This window comes from Heloderma suspectum, chromosome 13 (assembly GCF_057233095.1).
Source record: "Heloderma suspectum isolate Gila_16-S chromosome 13, 16-S_ref, whole genome shotgun sequence".
In the NCBI taxonomy this organism is placed as follows: domain Eukaryota; kingdom Metazoa; phylum Chordata; class Lepidosauria; order Squamata; family Helodermatidae; genus Heloderma; species Heloderma suspectum.
The window spans coordinates 24,818,048-24,834,918 of NC_139470.1; the positions used below are offsets into that span (position 1 = coordinate 24,818,048).

Sequence of the window (16,871 nt, forward strand, 5' to 3'; positions counted from 1 at the left end):
CTTGCATTCGATAGGATTGCACCCTCCATAAATCAATAAATAATAAAACCACCATGCCTTAGTCACGGTAGAGTTTAAGCTACTATAAAGAGCTCTGTGTGGAATTAAAAGCCTCTGAGACATATAAACACAAAATAATACATGCTACAAGGCAGCTAACTGAAGTACTTTGGCCACATCATGAGAAGACAGGATACCCTGGAGAAGATGCTGATGCTAGGGAAAGTGGAAGGCAAAAGGAAGAGGGGCCGACCAAGGGCAAGAGGGACGGATGACATTCTGGAGGTGACGGACTCGACCTTGGGGGAGCTGGGGGTGGCGATGGCCGACAGGAAGCTCTGGTGTGGGCTGGTCCATGAAGTCACAAAGAGTCGGAAGCGACTGAGTGAATAAACAACAACACAAGGCAGCTAGTTTTTAATTAAAACATCATATAAATACTAATAGAAAACCACAGACACACACCCAATAAACAAAGCTAGCCATATTGACTGTAAGGAAAAGACCAAAATCCATATTAGTGTGATATCTTTATTAGACTAAACAAAGGATCACAAAAAATGTACAAGCTTTTGAGATCTCCAGATCTCTTCATCAGGCAAGATTACAAAAAAGCAGGTTTAGCAGGGTGGTGGGGAGAAGGAATGGGGGGGGGAGGAGGAGGAGAAGAAGAAGAAGAAGAAGTAGTTGTTGTTGATGGTGGAGTCACAATGTCTGCATGTTTAGAACTGCAAGATTAAGTGGTGAAAGGGGATCCTCAGACATTCACATTAGGTTCCCAAGGTCATGTGAGAATTATGAGGCTGACCTGGAGTAGCCCCTAGGGGACGTCTGGGGATTACTCCTCTTTCACTTCATCCTGGGACTCTGAACATGCAGACACTGGGCCAGTTTGCATGGCACGACAGGCCATCATGGGTTGATTAACCTTCGGGAGCTGTGGCACGTGCTGGCCACCATTATTGTTGGATAATAGGAACAACTCTGCATGCTTCCAGACACTAGGGGGTGATAGAGAATGTCCCATAGCTTGACCACTTCCTTTTTCCTGCTCTGTCCTCTTCCTCTTCCTTCTTCCTCTTTCTTCCTCTTGTCTCTGCAACAAGGACTGTGTGCTCTTCATGAAGAGGAAGGGGACCTCATCATGCCGTCACTCATTTGCACTCACGCACACCGCATTAGGGGAGATTGTACCTGAACAGTGTTTGTAGATTCTCTGATGTCGTGTATGAAAGCACTAATAAAGTAAGTTTTATCTGCACTTATTCTAAACTGGCTCTTGCCTGCATTTATTGCCTCCAATTCTTAAATGCTGTGTTGGCATGCTTTTTGTATATGAGGCAACTCTGCTGTAAGCCACACCAGACTTTCCAACAGGTATGACCGGGGAGGTGCCAACCCCCACATAAGCTACGGTCTCAAATTTAGCCCTCAAATAACTCCCAGCCGGGTTCACTCAGCACAACAAGCCACGGCAACCCCCAGTCATAATGGCAGCTGGCATGCACCACAGCGCCATGATTAGTTAACCCACGATGGGCTGTCATGCCATGCAAACCAGGTCACTGTGGCTTCACCTTCAAGTCAAGGTGAGCATTTTTCCCCTCCTCGTCCCTCCCCCTCTCCCTGCCCAAATCTCCTTTTTGTAACATCTTGCCCAAGGAAAAGATCTGGTGGTTTGAAAAGCTGGCACATGGGGCGGGGGGATTGGGGAGGGGTGTTGACCTAATATTGAATGATTGATTTACTGCATTCATTATCCAGCCAATAACCAATGTTCTCTGGGTGGATATTACATTATTGCCGGTGGAGACCAGTGGCTCCGATTTCAGTGGGGCTCTGAATCCATTCCGGGAGTCAGTCAGAACCAGCCAGCCCTCTACAGGAGCTACCCAAAGTGCTGAACCCTAGCCCCAAACTAGGTTCAGCACCTTGGATAGCTCCTTTAGAGTTCTGGCTGGTTCTGACTGAAACCCCGGAATGGATTCGCGCGCGCAAGCGCGCGCGCGCAGGGGGGAAATCGGACCCACCTGCCTCCCCTGGTTATGACACAAATATGGGTCGTATAAACGCCCATTAGCAGCCGTATGGATCACCGCAGCAAAAGCTGAAGAGGCGAACGATTAGGGGAACAGCTTTTTCCCCTGTAGGAACGAATGGGCAGGAGAATGGCCCTGCTTTGGCAACGGGCTCGAAGGAACAACCCATCCACCGCAAATCCCTGCTTCTTTCTTCTTTCCCCCCTTTTTCTTGCATCTCTCTCTCTCTCTCTCTCTCTCTCTCTCTGTCTCTCTGTGTCTGTCTCCCCCCACCTCCCAGCCCCGGGGTCAGTCGGTGGCTGTCAGGAGTGGCAACTGATGCAGACGGCGCCTGGCCCGGGTGGAGCTGAATGCAGTTCCCAGCACCGGCCGGGGAGCGTCAGGGTCATCCTGAGCGCTGGACCGGAGCCGCCAGCCAGGCCATCTCCGCTGAAAGCGACGCGGATGCCTCCCGGCGCCTCGCCTCGCCTCGCCTCGCCTCGCCCCACCCCTGCCCGCGGGGCGCGTCGTTGGCTGGGCCTGGCCGCCTGCCCGGGAGAGGCGAGGACGCTGCAGACGGCTCTCCGGCCGGCGCCGCTGCGCTGCCAGGGAAGCCGGGATCGGGGGCCCGCCCGCCTCAGCGCGGAGATCGCCATTTGCTGGGCTGCAACGGCAAGCAAACGCCCCGGGGCCTCCTTCAGTAACAGCGCGTCGCTCGGGGCCTCCTGACGCCGAGGCGCTGTGGGTAAGAGGCCGCCGACTTGCCCGCCCCACGCGGGGAGACTCGGTAGCCCGCGGGCCCCTTCCCCCTCGGGGGCGCTCGCCGCGTGGGGCGACGGGCGGCTTGGGCGGCGCATCTGGCAAGGCAGCAGTGTTGCTGAGCGCTTGGCCAGCAGGGACAACGGTTGGAGCTGGGGGCCCGGCCTTCGCGGGCAGAGAGCTTGCTTGCAGGCGGAGGGTGGCGGGGAGCTTGCTCGCCCACGGAGGGCTGCCCCTGGGTGGGGGACGCCAGCTCCCCGCGCCTGGAGGGAGGGGGACAGTGCTAGAGTGATGCAGTGGAGACAAGACGCAGGAGTCACACCTGGCAAAGTGTGTTCGGGGCTGTGCTGCTCTGGCCCCCTGCTTGCAGCGGAGCTCGGCTCTGGGCATTTGCACATGTAGGGCTGCCCCTGGGTGGGGGACGCCAGCTCCCCGCGCCTGGAGGGAGGGGGACAGTGCTAGAGTGATGCAGTGGAGACAAGACGCAGGAGTCACACCTGGCAAAGTGTGTTCGGGGCTGTGCTGCTCTGGCCCCCTGCTTGCAGCGGAGCTCGGCTCTGGGCATTTGTGCCTGGCCCTGGAGTCCCACAGCGAGGCTCCTGCGTGAAGGTTCTAGGCGGAGAAGTGTCAGAAAGGTATGCGCTCAGTGTCCTGTTGTGAAGCCAGGCTGTTTGTGCAAAGTGCTCCCCGTTTGTGCACAGTTTCCACAGTTCTTGTCAAAAGAGGAACTCCCCCTTGCGAGCTCTACGAGTGCGGAACGGGAGGCCAGAGCGATACAACCCTGCGCTGCGCATCCTGGTGTCTGAGTTATGGTTTTCCTGGGTGGGGTTTATATACTGGTGGAAGTTTGCTGTGGTTGGGTGCTGAGTTGCGCCGTATCCTATGCTCTGCCGTGGCAATGTGGGTGGGGCAGCTGTCGGCTCATTTTGAATCCCCCCTCCCATTGAAGCCAATGGGAGGAGGGGGAGTGCCATGTGCCAGGTCTGGTGTAAATTTGTGCAATGGGGGCGTGGCTGTGGATGGAAGGGGCATACAGTGCAGGGTAACGGTTTGGGAGGGAGCCTGTGCTACCCGTATCCACCCCACCACTCCACCCTGTTTCAGTTATTCCGTTGGTATCTCGGGGGAGTTCCGCCGGTGTATCTAGCACAGTGGTGGTGTATCTGGCATTCCGCCAGCGTAACGGGGCTTCTGCCAAACCTAAAGCCTTTCGCACATCATAACGCCAGTATAGGATTGCACCATTAATACAGCCTTCCCCAACCTGGCACCCTCCAGATGTGTTGGACTACAACTCCCTGGAGGGTGCCAGGTTGGGCTGCCTTGATAGAATAATTATACTAGCTCAGTGGTATGCAAATATCAGCTTTGCACATATTTTCAGTCTCTAACCTCTCCAGTTGGAAGGGTACTGGGAAGGACCCTTGCCCGAGACCCTCAAGGGGTCTCGGAGCCACTGCCGGCCAGGGTGGGCGCTACTGGGTAAGAGAGACCAAGAGTGTGACTCAGTATAAGGCATATATTTAATAAAGAGAAGCAACGTCAGAGCATGTACAGGGTGCCTTTTCCTTGGGGGTTGGACTCGATGGCCTTGTAGGCCCCTTCCAACCCTACTATTCTATGATTCTAGGAAGCAGCCTTACACTGAGGCAAACTGTTCGTCCATCCAGCTCGGCATTGCCAGCACGCGGCATTTTGCTGCCTGGGGTGAAGAACAAAATGGCGCTCCCCGTCCCACATACAGAAGCCAACTGGAATGGCAGAGCAGGCCACATGGCACACGCAGCTTCGCCCTCTGCAATACCTCACCACTGCTCTGTGCCTCATCATCTGCTGCCTGAGGCAGCCACCTCCCTCTGCCTCATGGCAGGGCCGGCCTTGCTACACTGACAGGCGGTGGCTCCCCAGATTTTCAGACAGGGCCCTATGCAGGGATACTGAGGCCTAATCCTGGGATTTCCTGCATGCAGAGGAGATGCTGTACCAGTGAGCTACACCCTTTCCCTCGGTACTCAATAATTACAGCCTGTCTCCATGCCATTAACTGAATGCCATGCCGTTAACTGCCAGTAGCCCATGCTTGCTCGCTTTGACTACTGCAGGTTATTTACCGTAATAAACTGTCCTGTCCTGTGCTGACTACTGCAGGCCTGTGACTAATTGATTTCAAAGCATTTCTGCACAGGCTCAGTTTTCTTAGGCGGGAGAGGGGGGCACCCAGCCAGGCTGGCACCTATCAAAGGAAAGAACAGAGAGCAGGCTGAAACGGAGAGAAGAGGGAACGGGAAGAACCAGCTTCTTAATCCACGCTTGCCAACAGGACGGACCTGAGTGCAGTTTGGCCTCGCAGGTAATTGCTGAGCAACTCTAAATAGTGTAATTAGGTGTAGCTTAAGCGCTGGGTGGCTAGGGAGGAGAGGAGAGGTGCAAGGAGGACCAGCCCAGCTTTTGATGTGAGCAGGCTAGCTGTTGAGTAGTTCACCGGAATAGTTTATGTGATGTTCCAGTCAAACCCACACACACATTGAGAAGCCACGCTGAGTCATACCGGTGGCCCGTCGAGCTCAGCATTCTGTTTATGGACAGTGGCCAGCTAAATGCGTCCGAAAGGAATATGTCAAACCAGGGGCATTGCTAGGCCTGGGTCCATGGATCTATTTCAAAGGGCCCTGAATCTCTTCGACAGAGCCTGAGAGTCCATTGGTGCCAATAGAAGCGGGGATGGGTTGCAGCTTACTTGCCATGCAGGGAGTGATTTTTCAAGGGGGATTGCAGATGGGGAGGGAAGGGCTAACTCAGTGTGTTGTCACGTGCTGCAACACCACCATCCCCCCCCCCAAATTTGTCATCTGCATGGTCATTAAATGGGGGAGGGGACTTTTTCCATTGGTTTGACATGATCCTGGGCAGGAAGCAAATTAACCGAAGAATGTATTTTATTTTGAGATGATTTGGCTGAGAAATTAATTGGCTGGCTTTGCCTCCTGTGAAATTTAAATAGATCTTTGTAATTATTTCTAAATTTGCATATGTAGATATAAAGTAGCATATGCAGATTTGTGTCCCATGGGCCTGGGCCCCGAGTTTTCTAGGAGTGCAATCCTATGCATGTTTTGGCAGGGGAAAAAAATGTCCTGCAACCCCAACCCCAATGCTGGGAGTTGTAGGACCTTTTCCTGTCTAAACATGCATAAGATTGTGCCCTTGGCTAGCAACTTCCCTGCGCCAAACCCTCCCCAGATTTCAAGGATGAAAAATAAGGACACTCTTGCCTACTTGTAGAATATTCTGGTTTTCACACCCAGAATCAGCGCTGTATTCACTGACTCTGCAATAGTCCGCCCTTGTGATGATTTAAAAGCAAAGCAGGATGTTTGCTCTTAAATTTGTTAGTCTTTAAGGTGCCACAAGACACTCTGTTGTTTTAACCCTTCAAGAAGTTTGACAGTTCAAACTGAACCTAGCTATTTTCAGTGTGAAATGGAATGTAGGAACCTGTCTTAGACCAAAGTCATGCTGTCGATCCATCTAGCTCAGCAATTCAGGGTTTCAGGTAAGGGTCTTTCCCAGTTCTACTTGGGCATGCCAGGGGTTGAACCAGATACCTCCTGCTTGTAAAGCATATGCTCTCCCACTGAGCTATGATCCATCCCCTAAAAAGCAGCCTGCATGCTCTGTGATTCCTTACTGTTTGTGTACAGGCATTTACATGCACGTGTGCAAGAAACAAGGCACATCCACACAAAGGAAAGCTCCTTCGGCAGCAGTCTCCTTGTGGCCGCCATTTTCTTTTTCCCACAATACCCCAGACATTGCACTGCTCTGGGGCATTGCGTTGGGAGGGAATGGAGGTCCATTACAAAAACCTACTTAGGCATTTAAATTCTAGAGACACAGTTGAAAGAGGTTGCCCCCTAAAGACTGGCACTTTTAACATTTCACACTAGCAACAACAACACGAAAGGTATTTGCAAAACCTTTTCAAAATGCAAAATGGAGAGAGTGCACCCATAGGAGCAGATGACAGTTGTCTAGGGCGGTGGATATCCCCTGCAGCAGACTCCTGGGACCAAGATACCCCAATCAAAGCAGTTTGATCACCATTGCTGGTTTGTGACAGAATGCCACATTCTATTTGAGTTGTGAGCAATGCCAATCAAAAAGAATCGTATCCAACAGAGATGCCAGCATAAAGCATCTTCCTTTTTAGGGTCTTGCGTCCTAAATGGCAGTTTTCAAATAGGAACAGGGAATGATGACTGTGTATTATTCTTTTCTAAACTCTGTGACTGGGAGCACTTGCTTCTGACATCTTTTGCACGCTGCAAGTCCTAAGGGCCAAGTCACATGTGATGCAGGAAATCCTGACTTTTATTTTTACTTTAAAACAGGCATTGGATGGGCTGGAGGCAGTGTCTCTGCTTTTAAGCAGAGCAGTCAGTTCAGGGGGATAGAAAATTTAACCTCTTCCCCTTGTGTCACTTTCCCAATATAAATCCCTCCACTCCCCCCCCCCCCCAAGCATTAGCCTTGCAGCAGAAAAAGAATACAGGCATGAAATGGGTACTTTATACGATGATGCTAATTTAGATCAGGAGAAAAGGCACCATTGATTGATTGATTGATTGGATTTATGGCTCCCCAAATGGTGCTCAAAGTGGCTAACGCTAATAAGAACCAAATTTTTAAAATACAAACTTGGTTCAAACAATCATAAAAAATACATTAAAAATACAATTTAAAAAAGCACGCACACAACAATGAAAGAATAAAAACAGCACCCAATCCAACAGGCCGGCCTACATGGCAAAGGCCTGCCTGAATAAAAACATTTTTGCCTGAAAGGACAATAGCCAGCTAGCCTCTCTCGGAAAGGACTGGAGTCCCACAAGGGGAAGGGCTAAAAAGCCCTCCACCAAGGCCACAGCTCCGATCAAAATCAGAGCTCTCCTGGCTGCTTGAAAGGAAACAAAATGTCGGGGGATCTGATTACAGAACTCCCGCATCACGTGTGGTTAGGACCTGACTCCTTGTTGATTCAGGGGAAAGAAAACACTGGTGGTTGCTTAGCAATGGTGGCAAGACATATATCCCAGTCTTTTCCAGGCCAACCCAAAGGGGTTGAGAGTATGCCCTGCCATTGCTAGGCAACAGCACAAGGCTTCCCGTTCCAGTTCCTCCACCACCATCCCATACACAACAGCCAACTTGAATTGCAAGGACAAACAGCCACCCCAGGGCCTTGCTAGCCAGCCAGCCACCATTTCTGCTTGCCACTTGTCTGTGGTGGTACTATCCTCATGCTTCAGAGGTTCTCCGAGGCCCAGAACACCTGTACAAACAAGACCCTGCCTTCCTCCCCGGCAATGTGCTGGGTAGGGATTCTGTGTTCCGGTGCTCATCCCTATCACCAGGGCCAGCTCCAGGTGGGTGGGGTGTCCTCAGTGAAGCGCCATCTGTTGGGTACCCTCCTACCTGTTTAGGTCCCTGTAAGGTTTGTGGGGGGGCTTAGTTTGTAGCACGGCATGCTTCCCCCTCCCTTTTCTTAAACAGAAAAGGAGCAACGGAAAGCTCCTTTGGCAGCAAGTCAAAAGTCTCCTTGTGGCCGCCATTTTCTTTTTCCCACAATACCCCAGACATTGCACTGCTCTGGGTCACTGCGTTGGGAGGGAATGGAGGTCCATTACAAAAACTTGGCAGCCTCCACTGGCTGCTGCCTTTTTCCCCCATCAGTGCGCCAAACCAATGCAACATCTAAAACATTATGGAAAAAAACCAAAATGGTGGCAGCCAGCAAAATGGTGGCCATTCTGCCTTTGGCAGCTACCCAGGCTGCCTGTCACACTGAGTCTTAGAGATGCTGAGAAAACAGTGCTGCATCTTTCAAAGGGCTCCTGAAGCTCAGCTTGACATCAGCAGGGGTGTGTTCCCATCCTTCCCCAAGCTTGGAACTAGTGAGGTACTTTCCCATAGCAGTTGTCCTGGGCTTCAAAGATGGATGGAGAGATACCTTGCTGCTTTCCAAGGCTCAGGAGAATGTCAGGGAGATCCACCACCATTCTCAGAGACCCTGGAGAGGTTTTTTTAAAAAAATGTACTAGCCAGTGTTGAGCTAGAAAACACAATTGTGGACTCTGGACCTTTTCCACATAGGTGTGCCCCCACACACTTAGGGTTTCTCCACATGGGGCTTTCATCCTGCGATTGAGATTGGTTACTTACAGAAGTTTGCGGGTCCTTTACATGATGTCATCAACCTCCAGAACCTCTGCCGTGATTTCTGACCATTTCTGCAGCTTAATTTGAAACGGAAATAATGAGGTAATAAAAAGAATCACTTTGAATCTGGTCAAATTTGTCCATGAAAAGAGGAAGTGGCGCTATAACAACACCACCATCTAGTGGCTGTATAATGAAACATAGAACTCACAGATAAAGGGGGAAAAGAGAGGGAAGGTTAGGACATGTAAAGGGACAATCTTAATCCCGCAAAGAATACAGAAGCAGAAGCCCTGGTAAAAAGCCTCTGTGTGGAGAAGCCTTTAGTACTGGTTCTAAATTCGGAGGATCCTTGGGCCATTGAACCTGAAGAAGATGGAATGTTATGCAACTGAGAATTCACTCACGCTGTCAACTGACCTTGGGTACTCCATGCAAAGTGAAAATGGCAGAGTTCATGAGATGGTAGGCCCTTTGCTGGTTGCAGAATTCTTGCAAATGCCAGCTTTTGCAATTTTCTCCACCCAAGCCTGCACACAGCAAAGAGTCCTGTGGCACATTAGAAGTTAAAAAAATATAAATATGTTAGTATGTGTAAGGTGCCAAATGGCTCCAATGGAAGCTTCCCTTTGGGGGCTGAGAACAGCTGGGATGTGTGTGTGATTTTCATTGGGATCCTGGTGGAGAGGAAAGGGCTAACCCGTCCCCATGTGCAGTGGTCCCAATCTTGATCAACCCTCTCCCACATCTACCAATAAGAGTAAAACACACACACACTTGCAAGTGACATGTTTAGCGTCCCATCTAGTTTGGTTTATCATAGGGGTTCTGTTTTTATTTTATTTTTTTAGTAGATCACAATAAGTTGATCACAAGAAGATGACGTTAACCCACTCCTAGTTTAATATATTTACAGGGAAGTGGTTGATTATTATTTTTTAGATAATTAACTTATCTCCGAGAAGTCCATTGTAAATTGTGAAAACGCCAATACGGAGTATTGCAAGAGCTTGGCCTTGCAAGATATGCAGATCCAAGCTCAAAGGCTATGCATAATCATGTTTACATCCATGGTTTAGGAGGAGATCTTATTCCAAAAGCCCTGTTTTGTCTGAGGCTCCTGCCCTTCCCAACCCAAAGGCATAAAACAGGATGTTCTCGCAAAGTGGGTTTTCCATTCCAAAATGTTTACGCGACATCTTAAAATACGTGATTCCACTCTCGTGGGTGTAAAAGCACATCTCTTTAATCTAGCCTTTTAAATTATATAACTCTTTTAGTGGTTTGATTTTTACAGGGTTTTTTTTTTTTAGCGTTCAGCGCTTTGGTGGCTTCTTAGCAAAAAAGAAAGGCAGCATAGAAATGTTAACAATAAATAACAATAAATAAAAATAATACCACAAGTATATGTCTCCCCATTTCTGGGGAAGAAAAACACTTGTGCAAACAAGCAATGGCCATCTTCCGTCAGAGTTCAGGTACCGCCATGCGGTGTAGCTCCAGGATGTGACAGAGGAAAATAGGTACACTTATGTGCATTAAGCCAACTATTGTGAGAGTTTCAGAGCCCACAGTCAGTATAAAAGTCCGTTCCCGACAGCGCATGCTCCCAACATTGTGTCACACTCTAGCTGTGGCTCTCTGGATGTTGTTGTACTACAACTTCCAGCATCCCTGATCACTGGGCATGCTGGCCAGGGCTTATGGGAGATGCAGTCCCACACCGTCTGGAGGACCTTCTCTAGCATGAGCCAGGAAATATAGCTCAGGGAGGGGCTGTGCATGTAGGGGCAGAGTCTTGGTTCTCAATGGCTCCCATCGTTAAAGGGCCGCAGTCTGGAACATGCTTGAGAAGAAGTAAAACTTGCTTCTCCTTCCAGATGCTGGGATCACCATGGGATGATTTATCCCAGACCCGATGTCAGGTCGTAGCATCTTTGGGTAGCTGCCAGGGTCCTCATGTCCCGGCAACAAGGTTCATTGTGCTGCGGCCTGCCCGCCTTGGCTTTCTGCCTTCCTGCCAGGGAGAACTGAGCTCCGACAGCTTAAGTTTGGCTGGCAACTGCCATGCTGTTTCCCCACAGAGGAAAAAACGAAGTTGTTAGAAGAACAAAATGGCAGCTGTTGGGAGGCTGCCTCTCAAAGACACTCCTTAACAAGAAAAAAAAAATGCCAGTGCTCTGCCACACCAAAAGATATTCCCCCTTGGCCAAGATCTGGGGGGGGGGGTCCCAGTGGAGCTTTGCTTTTGGCCCCCTCAAACCTGGAGCCAGACCTGGCTTAGCCCCTATTTATTTGTTTACAATTTATTTATTTATTTACTAGTGTTATAGTGTCTTCAAGTGCATCTCTTTACGTCCTGCCATGCAAGCGAATGGCTCCTGACAGGGAGTGTCTCAGCGTCCCTCAGAAGTGGCCACATGGAGATGACATGCGATCCTTGCAAAAACACACACACACACACCCTGTTCCAGTACATGCACCCCATCCCTCATGAGGACAGGCATTTCTCTCTAGTTTTGAATATAAAACCCACACTGGCTAGAAATAGAACGTATCCCTGTCGAGGCAGGTAACACCCCCCTTCACATTTATATTCAACATTTTTCGAGTGTTGAAAGCGCTTCACATGTATTATTTGATTTTATCCTTTAAACAACCCCAGAAGGTTGTTCTTCTTATCCGCATATTGCAGAAGGGTGGAGAGAGGCAGAACCGAGGCTGAGATAATAGTGGCTTACTTAAGGCCCCTGAGGGGCAAATCAAACGTGATGGCGCCGGCCATGTTTGCTTAATTACAAGTCTGCCCTCATCCACACATATAAAGAGGAAGAGCGGGGACTTGTTTTAACATCAGAAGGACTATATGGTTGAAGGGAAACGAAGCCTCTGCCTTCCCTCCACCACAGTTCATCTCCTCGGTAACTTTTCTCCAGCACCGTTCAGTTACTGCAGTCTTCTGCATCATGGCGCCCTCCAGGAGTGTTGGACAACACATCTGGAGGCCGCCATGCTGCGGAAGGCTGATTTACGGCCTCGGAGCTAGGCTGAAAGGAAAAGAATTTGTTCGGGCATAGTAAGACGGAGGGGGGTTTCATATCCCCTCATGCGTGCAGCCCTTTTGATGTTAAATTTGTTCTTAATGGTATATTTAAATGCAATATTCCATATTTATATGTGAACCGCTTAGAGATTTTATTACGTGGTATACAAGGGTGAAGGTTTGAGGCCTACAGAGGCAAGGAAAAGAAAAAGTCAGGCCTAGTCTAGAAGCCTGGGGGTTTTTTTGTTGGGAGGAGGCAACCCTGAGAAGAGTAGTTTCATTTCCCTGGTTAAGTTTCATTTTCCTGAGTTAGGTTTCATTTCTCTACATTTGAAACAGTACTTTCGGTTTCGGGGAGGGAGAGAAACACAGGGAGGGAGCCAGAGGGGAGAGAGAGAGAGAGAAAGAGGAAGACCAGAGCATGAAGAGAGAGCAAGAAGAAGAAGCTTGGAGAAGTCTAAGTACAGCTAGGGTAGAAGAACTTGTGTTTTTGCAATGTTTATTTTCTCTTAATAGCTTTTGTATCTCTCAGCTCTAATCGGTAAATACCTTTAGTTGTAATTCGCTTCCTTAAATTTACCAGTAAACTGTTGTGGTTAAACCCCAAGTGTCTGAAATGCCAGTCACCCCAAGTCTACAGCCTAAACCCCACATTATTGGGAAGGGGAAATTTAAAAGAAGGAAGGTGGGACTCTTAAGGATACAAGAAATCCTTAAGGAGTTGCTCAGGGGGTCCAGGTCATAAGGGGAACCCTGACAATAAATATTACAAACAAACAAACAAACAAATAAAATCAGGCCTCCACCCTTCCTACTTTCTGTCCATGAATGAACAGGGCGGAGAGGCGATGAAGCCAAGATGGTTGCCACTATCACGTCCAATGTGGCTCTGAGTGAATTCAAAACCGAAATGAGATTTGAACGGAGGGCTTCCGGGTTTACACCTCATGCTCTCAGCCACGTCAAGTTTTTCAGGGTGCGAAACAGCCGACTTGAGTTTTCATCGATTTGGAGCTGTGTCTCCAAGCCTCAACCCGGGCCTGGGAGTGTCTGATTCCCTACTACAAACAATAATTATCTCACATGTGACGTTAAGCAGCGTGAATGCCAGGTCGGGCGTGCCTGAGCCCCCGGGGGAGCCTGACGATTGACGCTCATCGTTGCACTCAGTTGATGGAGTCGGGAGTGATATTTCTGCTTCCCCTTTTAGTTTTTAGGAGGGATGACTTCCAGGGCCTCCCAGTTTGAGGAATGTGTTATACTCCACCCGTCAGCAAAGCTTGCAAGTAAGCCGCTGTTCTCGCAGCTTCAGTCATATGCAATATGGCGGCATTGCAGAACCTCAGCCTCGGGCCAAATCCAGCCTTCCAGGTGATCCAGATGGCCATGCCCCCTTCCCCTGCCCTCCCCCCCCCTTTCCCCAACCACAAATCCTTTAGTGGGTTCCCAGCGTTTGTGCAGTTTTTCCCTCCATTGCAAAAGGTTAAAGTGCCTCTCCTAAGGCTTAGTTCCTGCCAATAAGATAGGTTGGTGTTTTCAGCCCTGCCCTTTTTGCCGTTGGCCCCGCCCCTCTTGCGTTTGGCCCCTCCCACTGCTGGAATGTGGCCCCCGAAAGCTTCTCCAGAATGGAATTTGGCCCTCGGGTTGAAAGAGGAACTGTATCCCTGCAATGTGGGGACAAGGACAGCATTGCTTTTACTCCAATTCTCTGGGATGTAACGCCTTCCCGGGTTTGGTTTCCTTCGGAAGGAGGTCACTGGAGTTTGGGCCTTTTGCAACATTATTTACAGGTTGAACACAGGTGGAGGAGCACGGCTAAACATTTGGGCAGCTGAAGCTTACTGCTCCCACATCAGGTTTCCCTTGGGCCAGCAGCCCAAAACACTGTGAGCTTACACTGTTTCTCTCCATCTAAAATGCAGTCTGTCTTTTGTTCCTTCACAGACTCCTAGATTTCATTATTCTCAGCTAAGGAGCATGGGATGGGGGGCGGGGGGAGAAAGTCATGCTATTTTTATCATTGTTTACTGTTTTTTTATTTGTTTACCTGTACCACACCCAGGAACTCTAGTTGTTGGATGTTCTAAAAGTGTAAGAAAGAAAAGAAGAAGAAATAAACCAAGGGTTCTACTCTGCCCGGGGAAGCTGCCCTTGCTAAGCCTCTGAGCAAGCTGGCTTTTCATCAGCCATCTTGAAAACATGCTTTGTTGTTTGTTACATTTAAAACTCTAAGGAGCTCAGAGTGGCATATGTGGTTCTTCCCCCCCCCCCACACACACACACGCTTTTTTTAAAAACCTCACAACGATCTTGTGAGGTAGGTTAGGCAGAGAAATGGTGACTGCCCCAAAGTCAGCCAGCGAGTTGCATGGCTGAGTGGAAGAGGAAGGGCTGTAGTTCAGTGGAAGAGGGCCTGCTTTGCGTGCAGAAGGTCCCGGGTTCAATGCCCAGCGTGTCCAAACAGGACTGGGAAAAACTTATCTGAAATCCTGCAAAGCCGCTGCCAATCAGGGTAGACAATACTGAGCGAAGAGACCAACTTTCTGACCTGGTGTAAGCCTGGAGCCTCCAACATGGTGCCCACAGACACCTTGCTTGGCGGCCACCAGGCTCCTGATTTTAATTTTATTTCTTCAAGGTTTTTTTAAACCCTTTTTTTTTTTTAACCAGGACTCCAGCTTGCTTCAAAATGCAGTGCTGCCCTCCGGCAACTTTTTCATTTGGGTTCAAAATGGTGGTTTTGTATTTTGGATCTCGGACCCCACCTCTGCGTTGTACTTAGGTTTGGGGGCAAGTGACTTTTCTTTTAATCTCACCATTGTCTTCTGGGAAATGAGAGTTTTGTGATCGTCCGTGCCAACCTTGGCAGCCATTTTATGAAGGGGCAAGCTGACCCCTCTGTGGCAGCCATTTTGTGAGAGTGCCCACAACACTCTCTCAAAACTTGAAATGCATCCACTGACCCAAAAAGGTTGGGGACCTCTGCAAGGTGCAGTGGAGAAGGAACGCAGAAGCAATGACCTCATCTGCCCAAGGGGGTGGGCAGTTGAAGGACATGTCTGGCCTGGCCTGTGATCCCTTTGTTAGGTAGGCTAGGCTCAGACAGTGACTGGCCCGAGTCAGCATCATGGCTGAACCCAGGTCTCCATAATCATATATATATACTACTTGTATATATATGATGAGGGCGGAAACTGAAACATTTACCACTAATTATATTTTGAAATGGCTCTGTTGTTAGTCTATCTATTTTTCATATGTATTTATTTAATTATTTTGTTTTATTTAGAGCATTTATATACTGTTTCACATCTAAACAGATTCTGGAGCAGTGAACAATAGAAGATAAAATGATAAAAGAGAAAAGAAATACAACAAAATATAATAAATTATTTTTAAAAGAGCACCAATAAAAACCATGGCTGGTCAGTCCAGGAAAGCTTGCTGGAATAAAGCTGTTTTCAGGAGGTTCCGCTAACAGCATAATCTGTTGGTGCCTGCCTGACCTCCAGAGGAGGGAGCTCCACAAAAAAGGGGCCACCACACTGAAGGCTGTTCTCCAAGTGGACTCCAATTGGGCCGTAGGTCCATATGGAACCACCAGGAGCGTGTGTGTGTGTGTACACACACTTGGGGGGGGCAGTGTCTATGGGGGCTGTCATGATGAGTTCCTGCACTGCAGTGCCACGTGGTTCCTGTAACCACCGCCCTCTGTAGTTACCATAGCCAGTGATGCAGTCCTCGCACTGGAAAAATGTGCGCACCGGAAGCTCCATCTGTCGCTATGTGGCGGCAACAGTACAGAAAGTCCACGCCAGAGGTGTGGGACGCTGTAGGCCGCTGTCTCTATGTTCGCGGCCTAGAAACCACCAGGAGCCCATTTTAACCACTGGAGAGCCCACCACATGTAATGGTGAGTTACTCCAGGGCCCCTTAACCCTGCTGCAGGGCAGTGATCACCCAGGGTGGTTCCAGAATCATGGTTAGCGGGTTTTTCTCCCCCCACATAACACGCTAAGCTAGCGTGGTTAGTGCAAATTCCCTACCCAGCATGGTTTCATGTTACGTGTGAACAGGGCCATCATGTTGTCTGACCGCAGCATGTTTTCCACAGGGTGGCTTGTTAACCACCCTGAACAACCCAACAACAAACCATGGGTTCTCAAGGTGGCTTGTTTGAGAAAAATAAGACACACTGCATGGTTAACAAGCTACCCTGCAGAAAACACACTGCATTCAGACAACGCGATAACCCCATGGTACAACATTAACCCACACTCAACCACTGAGTGTGGGTTAGCATGTTGTATGAACCCAGCCACTGACTGGGTTCACACAACATGACAACCCACACTCAGGGTTGAGTATGGGTTGTTGAACCATGGGTTCTTGTGTTGTGTGAACCCAGCCAAGCTAACTAACCATGTTGTTCACCTCAAACAACTCACAGTTCACAATCCAATAACAAACCATGAGTTCTCTTCGTGGGTGGTTTGTGGTTAACAAACTATGGTTTGTTCGTGCAGCTTCGTGGGTTGTTTGTGGTTAACAAACTATGGTTTGTTCGTGCAGCTAGGATCATACAACACAACAACCCACGGTTCAATGACAACTCACAGTCAACCCATACTCAACCTTGAGTGTGGGTTGTCATGTTGTGTGAACCCACTGTAATCACTAGACAACACTGGCTCTCAATTACTTATTCTACAGTGGAAAGGAAACATGATGTAACAGCATTCTTTTAAGAACTGTTATTATATTGCAAAACTTTTTTCGTGCCTATTGCCCCTGGGCAGGTTGCGCTTAAGGCAGGCGTCCCCAGTGCCCCA

The 16,871-nt window shown here is 49.1% G+C and overlaps 1 protein-coding gene across 3 annotated transcripts in view; it reads left to right on the forward strand.

Moving 5' to 3' along the window:
* Window positions 1-2,554: 2,554 nt before the first annotated feature.
* The window catches only part of HSPB8 (heat shock protein family B (small) member 8), a 40,326-nt gene continuing 26,009 nt past the window's right edge, over window positions 2,555-16,871 (forward strand). Inside the window, exon 1 of one of the 3 annotated variants that reach the window (XM_084820481.1) lies at window positions 2,555-2,763. The gene's annotated coding sequence lies outside the window, so the exon portion shown is untranslated. Of the gene's footprint in view, window positions 3,413-4,709; window positions 5,128-16,871 lie in introns of those variants that run through there. The other 2 variants (XM_084820482.1, XM_084820483.1) reach the window with 2 other exon arrangements.